This window comes from Otolemur garnettii, unplaced genomic scaffold, assembly GCF_000181295.1.
Source record: "Otolemur garnettii isolate 467f Iridium unplaced genomic scaffold, OtoGar3 scaffold00002, whole genome shotgun sequence".
Lineage (NCBI taxonomy): Eukaryota > Metazoa > Chordata > Mammalia > Primates > Galagidae > Otolemur > Otolemur garnettii.
Genome location: NW_003852397.1, coordinates 47,888,627 through 47,897,776, shown reverse-complemented (window position 1 = coordinate 47,897,776; position 9,150 = coordinate 47,888,627).

Here is a 9,150-nt window from a genome sequence, read left to right as displayed (position 1 = left end):
TATTCTGTTTCCTTGGAGTGGGCTGGGAATAATATTTTATTTATTAGTCTTTAGAAGAGTTGTGTTTTGGAACAAGGTGTCCTTTGAAAATTTGATAAAACCTGCCTGAAGAAAAGATCTTGCTGGTGGGAAAATTTTAATTTTCTTAATTGTTCTTATATAGTTTAGGTTCTATTTCTTCTTGAATTAAAATTGTTATACTTTTCTAAAAAGTTGACCATTTTATCTGTTGTAAATTTTTCACAATGTTATTTTATCTATTTTTATATCTCTGTGGAAACTTTCCATATACCCCTATCTTAGTTCAGATATTTTTGCCTCCATTCTTCTTTTTCCTTTCCTTATGGTTACAAGGCTTTTGACTATCTTAATAGCCTTTTCAAAAAACCAGTGTTTGTTTTTTTCTTCCTACACTTTGATCTACTCTTGTTTTATCCTTTTACTTTTTTGAATTTGTTTTGAATTTGTTCTCATAAATTCCGAAGTGGGATGTCTAGCAAATTTATGTCTAGCTTTTTCCCCAATGCAAGCATTTAGATTTCCAACTATCAATTTTGCTTCAATCCACAAGTTTTTATAGATGGCATTTTCTTTTTTGGGGGGGGGGCAGGGCTGGGTTTGAACCCACCACCTCTGGCAGATGGGGCCAGTGCCCTACTCTTTTGAGCCACAGGTACCACCCATATAGATGACATTTTCATTATAATTTAGAAATAAATACTTTAAAATTTCCATTATGATTTTGTAATACTATGTATTGTATCTTTGATTTCTGTTTTATTCATTTCCACTCTTCATTCTTCTCTCCCTTTATTTGGATTTATTGTGAGGTTTTCTTTCTAAATTCTTACCCTGATAATTAGCATATTTTCAGTCTCTATTTCTGATATAAGCGTTCAAGACTATATATTCCTCTCCAAATACTACTTTCACAGTTTTCCACAAATTCAGTCTAGTAGTTTCTTACATTCTAGTCTAGTAATTTCTTACATTCCATATTCTTACTGTATGAATTCTTTCTATATGAGTGCAAGGAGCAGCTATGCTCAATTAATAGATAGATAGATAGATACATAGATACATAGATAGGTCTGGAGACCCTCACATTTCCTCATCTGCAAAATGGTGTTTGTATTAGTTAAAGCTCTTTAGCTCCAAAAGATAAGAAACTCAATTCCATTCTATTTAATAAAAAAAGGAATGTAGTGATTCATGTAACCGGAAATTATTATAATAGTAATTATTATCATTATTTTAGAGATGGGGTCTTGCTCTTGCTCAGCTTGGTCTTGAACTGAGTTCAAGCAGTCTGCCAGTCTCTGCCTTCCACAGTGTTAGAATTACAGGTGTGAGCCCCCATACCTGACCGATGTAACTTAAAGGGGCAGGATTATGTATGTGTCTCTGTGTATGTGTGTGTATATATATGTATAATTTTATATATATAATTTTTTTTGAGATAGAGTCTCAAGCTGTCACCTTGGATAGAGTGCTGCAGCATCATAGCTCACAGCACTCAGGCTTGAGTGATCCTCCTGTTTCAGTTTTTCAAGTTTTAGTAGAGATGGGGTCTCACTTTTGCTCTGGTTGGTCTTGAACTCATGAGCTCAAGCAATCCACTGCTTCAGCCTCCCAAAGTGCTAGGATTACAGGTGTGAGCCACTGTGCCTAGTCAGGATTATGTATATTTTAAGAGTATCTTCTGGATTGGCTTAACCAAGGTGAGCAAAGTCTTCAGGCTTTTTTTTTTTTTTTTCCTATTTCTCTATTTCTTGGCTCTGATTTCTGTGTGTTGGCTACAACTTCAGACTTCCCATATGAAGACAGTAATAGTAGCTTCAATTTAGATGCAAAACAGCCAACTTACAACACCACAGTGACAAACTTGAAGATGAAAACCATAAACTTAAAAAATCCAAACAGGAGAAAGCCTAAATTCCTGATTGTATCACGATTCTGCCTGATCCTTATGCTTCTGGGTATATATATGTAAAAATTGTTCATTTTTTAAAACCCTACCAAATGTAAGGTTTCTGTTTCTTGTTGCCCAATATAGTTCTAATGGAAGCATTTGGGAAACACATAATACAAAAACTGACCCAAACCAAATGTTCAGTAAATCACAGTAATTACCACTTCAATGCTTCCCTAGAGGTGGTATTTGCTGGGTGTACACAGCCTATGCTTATCAAACCATACTATGTAGTTGCTATAGATATTTTATTTTTAAAATTTGCATGAGGTCAAACCCCTTTTCTGAAATCAGGTTGCTGCCTAGGAAAGAAAAACAAGAATTTGAGAATGTAATTGATGCGTGTGGCTTAGAATTTCCTCACCAAAGGAGAATTTGTGTCCCATGGAGCAATGTTGAATGGGCTTGGGGAAAGTTAACGGGTAATTCTATTTGGCTGGCCTCTAGGTCATTTCAATTGTTGTCCATAAGACACAGAGAAGACAGCTTGAGGAAAATTCAGGGTTCCCTGCCCCATGTCTAATCAATGACTCTGCAACTCAATTCATATGAATGAAAGATTTTACGTTGATCACACAGCTATAACTGAATACTTCATTGTCTTTCTTTTTGTGTGAAAAATGGCTATGTACATCCCATCAAGTGGAATAAGATGATTACATGCACTGTTGTTTCATAATAGTCATCCCATCAATGAGACATGATTTCATATCCTTTAGCAGGAGCTAAAGTACTAACATTTATTTTGAAATAAAAAGGAGGTATTATAAAGACATCCTATATATAATTCTCTCAATCATTTAAATAGTAAGAATAGTATTTCTAAATCTACCTTTTGATGAGTTATACCTAACTTAAGGCTGAGAAAAATAATTGCTCAGTTAAAGGGAGAAGAAAAAATATTGAAGCAGAAACCCCTCGCCTCTCTCTGTTTACACTGTGATAAATTATGAAAAGGGCTTCAGCTTTTTACCTTTCCCAGCATTCATGCCCTTTCCAAGGTGATATTATCATTTTTCCATCAAGGTTGGAGTCTAGAGACTACCTGTGGTAGTTTTAAAGTATAGCATGGCCCCCAATTCTTTGACACTCCTTCCATTGAGAGATGGGCCTGTGTTCCCTCCTCTTGAATCTGGGTGCTGACTGCTTGACAAAAGGAAGTATGGTATAAGTGGTGCTGTACCCATGTGTGGGCCACACCTCAAGCAACTAGCGCCTGTTATTTCCTCTCTTTTGGTATGCTAAGGAGGCTAAACTGCCCTTGTAGAGTCTCACTGGAAGAGGAATTTACCAGCCAGGTGATGGAACCATCTTGGCAGTAGATCCTCCTGTCCTAGTCAAGCTGCCAAGCTGATGTCCAGCACTGTCATCCATGGCCTGTCAGGAACCGGATGCACAGGAGCAGGTGAGTGGCAGGCCAGCAAGTGAAGCTTGGTCTGTATTCCAGCCGCCCTCATATTATGCCAGAGCTCCACCTCCTTTCAGATCAGGGAAGGCATTCCATTCTCATAGGAGGCGAACCCTACCATGAACTGTGCATCGGACCGATCTAGGTTGCATGCTCCTATGAGAATCTAAGGCTCCTCCCTCCCCATATGTGGAAAATTGTCTTCCATGAAACCAGTCCCTGGTGCCAGAAAGGTTGGGGAATGCTGGTGGACCAGTGATGAATTTCTCCATCAAGCCCTGACTGAATGGCAGATTTGTGAATAAAATAAAGGATTGTTGTTTTAAACTACTGTGTTTTGAGGTGGTTTATTACATAGAAATTGATAGTTGCAATACTGCATGTGAATATAAATGGTTTATATGTTTTGATCTGGCCAAGAGAATGTGTAGGAAGTAATGTTATTGTTGGGTCTGAGAAATCCTCCCAAATCAACCCCAACAGACGAACTCGAGACACACTCCGATGTAAAAAGCATGAGGTGAAGTTTATTCAGACCGGCCTGGACTTGCCCGGCATGCAAGCCGAGGACGAGCCCCAAACTCGGGGTGAAGGCAGTTTTTATGGGGTACAGAAAGCAAGAGGGGTAGGTTCGGATACGAGTACACTTTTCATTGGTGGTTGGTGAAAGGAGGAAGTAAAGGAGGATTTGCATTGGTGGCTGATGATTTCATTAGTACAGGTGAGGGGGGGATTTCTTAACCGGGGCTTGATTTAGTGGCTGGAGGGAAATTACCTGTTAGGGTAATAAAAGTTGTTGCCCAGGGTGGTACTATTTGGTTGAGTAACTATGAAAGGAATGAGAAAGGTTGCAGGGTGGCCCCTGCGGGTATGGTTTAAGCAACTAGGATTGGAATGAGGAAGGTTACAAGGTGGGCCCTGCAGGCCAGGGCCCAGGAACAGAACTTATGTGGAAACAACAAAATGGAGCTGATCTGGTCCTCACATTATACCAGTTCAAAGCCTGTTTGTATACTCAAAAGGTCTTTGGGACTTCTCTCTTAATAATAGGTGCTGGTTTCTCGAGGCTTGTCTCAGACACTGAGATAGCACCATTTATACCACAGTGACCACATATGTGTGAGCTAGCCTGGCATGCCTGGAATCATAGCACTCTGGGAGGCAGAGGTGGGTAGACCATTTGAGCTCAGAAGTTTGAGACCAGCCTGAGCAAGAGTGAGACCCCATCTCTACTAAAAACAAAAAAAATATAGAAACTAGCTGGGTATGGTGGCTCACACCTGTAGTCCTAGCTACTTGGGAGGCAGAGGCAGGAAGATTGCTTGAGCCCAGGTGTTTAAGGTTTTTGTGAGCAATGGTGATGCCATGGCACACTACCCAGGTGATGGAGTGAGACTATCTCAAAAAAAAAAAAAAAAAAAAAAAGAATCTGGTCCAGAATAAGCATCTTGCAAATTTCTTTTATTAGAATAACAGTGTTGACTTCTATCATTAATGAGATGTTGTGGAGAGGCACAGATCACATAATTCTCATTCTCTCCATACTTACAAAAATTTAGGGTCAAACAGCAACCATAGTGCATGTCTACTAGGGAGTAGATATTAAGACCAATTTGGGACACGTGTGAGGATGGACGACCAAGGCAAGAAAAAATAATTTGGGCTGGTAAATTGAAGTGATAAGTAAAAGTAACTCTTATTACAAGAATGTGTTTTTAAAGTGGATTAAACAGACAATGGAATGTAATATAGGCTAAAAATCAGTGATCAAAGGAAAAACTCAAAAATATAATGGTTAGTGAATAAAACAACTTGGGTGGCAGACTGAAGTATTGTCCTATCAGGCCTCTAAAATTTTGCAGCAGTGGGCCACGTAATTGGATGTTAATACTTATGTAGACTACATAGAAAAGTGTGATCATAGCTTATTTGATAGTCAAAAAAAGGATTTTGACAGTCATGTCAGAGCTATCAATAGACAAAATTACAACAAATTTAGTTTAAAGGTCTAATTGGCTTTTATTTGTGATTCTACAATTGGGCATCACCTCATTTCACACAATAAGCATTCTGTGGTCCATGACAGCACAGTTTGTTTTTGTAAGGTGAGAACAAGGAGACAGAGTAATTTTAACAAGCAGATTGGTTAACATCAGGTTACTACAGGTTACAATTCTTGTAAAACCTAAAGCAGAGGGGACTTGCTTACTATGCAGACTCAGGTAAACTGAGCTCTTTCTGTTTGGTTGCTGTGAATCTTATATTTTCAGGAAAAACTAGTCTGTCTGGAGATTTATCTGCTTCCTTCAAGTTTCAGTTTGATTATGTGGCACTTAACATAAATAATTCCTTTTTTTTGGAGACAAAGTCTCACTGTTGTCCTGGGTAGAGTGCTATGGCATTATGGTAGTTCACAGCAACCTGAAACTCCTGGGTTCAAGCAATCCTTTTGCTTCAGCCTTCCAAGTAGCTGAGACTACTGGCACCTGTCACAACGCCTTGCTAGTTTGAGTAATTCCATTTTGATTTGGTCTAGTCTGTCTGGGCCTAGTTTAGGAGCTCAATCCAAAACAATGGCCTCCCATAATTTAAGAGAACATTTTCAGCAGGGTGGCTCACACTTGTAATCCTACTCTGGGAGGTTGAGGTAGGTGGATTGCCTGAACTCACTGGTTCGAAACCTGCCTGAGCAAGAGCCAGACCCCGTTGCTTAAAATAACTGGGCATTGTGGCAGGCACCTGTAGTCCCAGCTACCTGGGAGGCTGAGACATAAGGATCGCATAAGCCCAAGACTCTGAGGTTGCTGTGAGCTGTGACGCCATGGCACACTACTGAGCATGACAAAGTGAGACTCTGTCTCAAAAAATAATAATAAAATAAAATTAAAAAAAAACATTTTCAAAGTTTGATTAAATGTTTTATATAAAAATGAAATGTAACCTGATAAGTGATCTAAGCACAATCAATGAGCTATTGGTATTTTAATAGAAAATAATTCTTAATAACTATGGGGGTGTACATAGACACATCAATGTTAGACCTTAGCTTTAATTTAGTCAGGTTTCTTTAATCTCTATTAGTGACTTCCTTGGATAGTGTTATTCAGCATAATTTAGTTAATTTTATGAACAAGAAAAGGGAACCAAATATTGCTGAGAATTTGGTTGTAAGATTTTCAGAACTAATAGCCAAGCGTTGGGGTGGGTGCCTATAGTCCCAGATACTTGGGAGGATGAGGCAAGAGAATCCCTTAAGCCCAAGAATTTGAGTTTGCTATGAACTGTGAAGCAATGGCACTCTACCAAGGGCAACATAGTGAAACTCTGTCTTAAAAAGAAAAAAAAAAAAAGGTTTTCAGAACTTTTATTTAGTATATTCAGAATATATTTGTCCCCTAATCTCACGGACTCAGGCATTGTTTACTTCTGCCTCAGTAAGAGCCTTTGGGAACTAGAACACAACCACAGGGTAAATGTCTAATTACTCTGACACACTTCGAGATTTGCCTTACAGAGGCTGCCACAAAGTTTGATTCATACTTACTGGTGCATTGCTCGTGAAATTGTGACTTTTACTCTGCCAAACAGCTCTGCAGATTTTTGAGATCTGTGGTTACATCAACTCAGAGCATTTCGCCCTGAGAAATGAGTCCTGTTCCTACTTGCCTTCTCCCACCTCTGGCCTGTGACTGGACTCCAGCACTCTGAAAGCTGATCTGCTGTGCTCTTTCTTCCTTTGCGGTTTTGTGTTCTCTGTAGACTAGATTACATTACCCTGTCTCTGTTAGAAGTACACACATTCACACTTGACAAGTGACTCTGCAGTGCTTCCTGCTGTAGGAAGGATGTTAACTCCTCATCCCCTGTCTTGGGGCTTAGCTCAGCGACTGGCTTTAGACAGAAGGATGCTAGCAAGCGTGCCATAAGCTGAGGTTTACTCTCCTGCTTGACTTTCTCTTACCTTTTTGTCATCATCATGAGAAGAAGTTATCCCAGGTAGCCGCTGGTTCAGAAGTGGAGCAGATCTGAACCCAACCTGAATCTAAAGCAGAGCCAGCCCAGCTGACTTGCACACTTTTGAATCAGACAAATAAATATAGAAAGAAGGATTTAGGAGGTTGTTATGTAGCAGAAATAGTCATGTAAGTTTCAAGTTGGGCTACTCAGAGCTATCTACCTACAAATAGTGCACGATCTGAGAAAGTTTGATATACCTCTTCAACAACAACAGAAAACCATGACAAAGCTATTTTATAATATTAAAACAAATCGAAGACACCATGTAAATCTAATGAGTATCCTGTTTCTTCCGTTAACACAGCTTTTAATACAAAAATGGATTTGAATTTCTTTTAGATGTTTATAAACATTCTGTTTCTTTTCTGTTGTCAATGGTATTGATTTCAAACAGTTCAAAACATAATTTCCTTACTAATATAGAATGATTACCTACCATGGATTTACCTATTTTATTAATGAGGGAACAGGTGAGATAGTAGAACTGATTCTGAGAGAATCTGAGGAAAGTTACTTCTAGACATTAGCAAATGAATGTTACAGTAAGATTGCTAATCTGTATGTAAAATTAGTTAATGTTCTACAGGGCAGTTAACATTATACTTTGAGGTTTTCTTTTCTACTGGACAGTGGAAGTAAATGAAAACAAAATGAAAAGAAGAAAAGGCTATTGTTCAGAACGTGCTGAAGCAAGGGAGCCAGCCAGTGTTACTTGCATTTTGGAAAAGGCTCAAAGACAAGCAGAGAAGTAAAACAACTTTATAGTAGCAAAAAAGAAAGGCTTTGGGATGTCCTGATTGAAGGCTGTTGGCACAGAGGACCTGGAGATGGGGTTAACTACCAATGGGGGAATCCTAGGTAATTGTTAGGCATACTTATTTGGTTTTTCTTGGTTGCCCCTAAGTCGGAAGCAGAAACAGGGATTAGGGAAACTGTCAGTTATTTTTTACCTAGTTCTAGCCATTTGGGACTAATTGCAGGTGGAGGTTGTTTGTCTTCCGGGGTGGGTAGGTATTAGAGATAGTGGTCTGACTTGCTTTAAGTCAGGCTGGGTATGTCAGAAGCAGGCTAGTTTCTGGGGCTGGTTACTATAGATAGTAGATTTGTTTCCTGGACTAATTCCTGCAGGCTGTGGATCAGAGTTCTGTTTTTATATATGATCTGGTAACTGTCTATTTGTATATTCAGTCTTTAATAAAAAGTTTTTACGAATTAACATATAACTTCACAGTGTTTGGACTATATTCAAATAATAACTATTAAGTCAAATACGAGTACATTCTCCTAGAAAATTAAACAATTCTTTTTGTGTAGGCCTATTAAAAAAACTCTAGTATGACATTGAAAAGACATCCCACTTCTCCTTTACCTTATTTCCAAGTTTCAGATATTTTTTGACACTGTAGGGAAGGACAAAGGTGAGAAATTGTGAGTACCATATAGGTCCAGAAAAATATAGGTAAGAACTGGACAAAAGCACTGTAATTATTTCAGCGTAAATTTAATTCAGGTGGAAAAAGCAGTGTCAGGAAGATCTATGTTGGCCACAGGTTGAACAGCACTCTCCAATCTGCTTTACCAAGCATTAAACTTGTATTTTTAAATCGTTGTCTCATTTACTTCTTTAATTTATTTCTCAGCTGGTTCACAATTCAAGAGTTGATGAGACAGATGTTGTCTATTTTCCTCCTCACATCTTAACACTAATTACTTCCTACAAGGTATCATTCAATAAGCAGATAAGATCTATATC